The sequence below is a fragment of the Thalia democratica genome, chromosome 4 (assembly GCF_965202585.1).
Source record: "Thalia democratica chromosome 4, ktThaDemo2.hap1.1, whole genome shotgun sequence".
NCBI classification, from domain to species: domain Eukaryota; kingdom Metazoa; phylum Chordata; class Thaliacea; order Salpida; family Salpidae; genus Thalia; species Thalia democratica.
In genome coordinates, this window is record NC_139168.1 from 4,181,630 (window position 1) to 4,184,088 (window position 2,459).

Genomic DNA, 2,459 nt, shown 5'->3' on the forward strand with positions numbered 1-2,459 from the left:
AATTTGTGATAATCTGTTGAACAATTAGCAAGATTAACTGCTGTTGATGCGGTTTGCTTGCAGTTGTTAACATTTATTACAAGTTACAATGTTTGTTAACAACTGTGTTTATTTATTACCAAATACATATGTTACTAGTATATGTTTAGTTAATTATGTAACCATGTAAGTTTTATTTTTTAAAAGCTTTGTTTACATTGAAAAGCTTTGGCATACTTTTATTTTATTATTTACAAAACTTAAAATACGTGATGAGTTTCTAAAAAGAAAAGAATATTTTGTCAATGTATACTCATTTAAAAACAGCAGATATACTTTAAAAAGGAATAATACTTATCTTGTTTATGTTGCAGACTCAGCAGTTAAATATTGCTAACTTGCTTATCAGCTTTTGATGAGGCCTGCAACATTTCAAAATGTTGTACAGTTGATGTGTAATAATGAATCGTAGCTTGATTATTTTACAAACAAACAAACTTTTTTATTAACTCCATTTAATTTTACTTTTCATTAACTACTTTACTTGAAAAAGTCATAACTTTTAAAAGACAATTACTTTAAAGCCAACCTGTCTAAATTATTAATAATTAAGTTTGAATAACTTAAGCTGCTTGAATGTAGATTAACACAACAATTTATTTAGCGACACGTGCCTCGGTTATTATGACGTAACAATTAGCAAACAGCTCAACAGGCCTTCAAACAATATCAAGTTGACATTATTTACATTAAAAGGGGACTTGAGCAACTGTTGAGCAAACATGAGTGCTCTTGAACATTTAAAACTTTCCTAATCCAAACAAATCATTCTAGTAAAGTAAAAATCAAACAAACCACATTCCGACTGATCAAACAAAAAATAAATTAAATTAAAATTAAGACTAACAAGTTGTAAAAGTTTCAACTTTTTAAACAGCTCTTGTCTACTGATATGATATGCTCACATTTTAACTTTTCAATTTCATTTCTTCTCCTCTCTCGCTCCGATCTGCCTCGGGCTTGATGAAGTCATCCGAGCGTGAAAGAAGAGGAAGCCGCAACAAGTCGACACGATTGAATGGTTTCATCGCACTTTAAACGTTCAAACTCGGTGCTTTTTTCATCGCTTCTCTTTTTTGTTTTCTGTTTCAAATCGAAATAATTTTGTGTTTCTTTGAACGGGTGCAATGAAGCTTCTTGTTGCTGATTGATTGATTTGAAGCCGATTGTTTTCTGTTTTTCCCAACAAACAGAAGTACCTCGACTCCCGTCTTTCTTTGAGGTAATTGGATCACTTTGGTGGGTATCACACGGGGTACGCTAATATTTGAAAGAATTTTAACAAAGTTTAAATAAACAAACATCCATCAAAACTTTGGTGCGTGAAAAACAAACTTTTTATGTGTTTTGAGGCTCAATCTTTGTTTAGTGCCGAAAAAATAATTTCAAGAATGCAAGTAATTTCTAAAAATTGTAGTTTTCACGTTATAATATAATTTCACCTTTAAATTATTTTGAATAAGTTTAATTTCACGTTATTACATAAGTTTCAAAGTTTCAACAGACTCAAGTATTTAAGTATGAAAAGTAACTTAAAGTAAACAAGTTTCAATCAATTTTGAAATATAACACTTTCACAATTTAAAAGAACTTCACCTTTCAGTCTGTTTTAGTCAATTCTACATATTTCAAATAATATAGTTTTATTATTGTTTTCGAGTTTCTACGCTTAGAAAAAAATCACTTAAAATATACAATGGTAATAAAGTTTAAAGACCGTTTAATAGCTTAAAGCTTGTATATATATACATTTAGCAACACTTTAAAGCATTTATTAGCCTTTTAAAAGTTTCAAACCAATTTAGTATATTATGCTCGTTAAAAGAATTATTAACTTTAACAGCCAGCCCATTATGCAGATTCCTGCACGCTCCAAAACCAACAAAAAATATTTTCTCATCAATCCGCATAATTACCGTCAATTATGACGTCACTAACGAGACTCAATAGCGGAAATGAGATTTTCGATATTTTTTTACCAACTTGTGCGTAGCAACGAGCCAATAATCGCATCGCAGGTAATCGGTTGCCATGACAACGGTTTTGTGGGAGCCAGTGGTTGAATCGGATTAGTTCGGATGCTGATTGCGGATGGTTAGTTGTTGGCGGATAACTGAAGAATTGTTTGTTCTGTTGCCTGTTTGCGGTTGTCACTTGTAACTGATACAACAAAACAGCAAACTGTTTTTTTTTTTCAAGGATGATTTTTAACAGGGTATTTTAATGTACATATTTTGTTTACTTTTTTCTAAGGTGTTAAAAACCACAATCGTAAAAATATTGAAAATAAGTTATATTCAACAATCATTTTCTACATTTTGTTTTGTTTACTTTTACTTGTGATCATCGCACTAGCGTAAGACAATTGTTAAGTAATAAACTTTTTAACAATTTAACTTTTGTAATAATTGTATCATTTT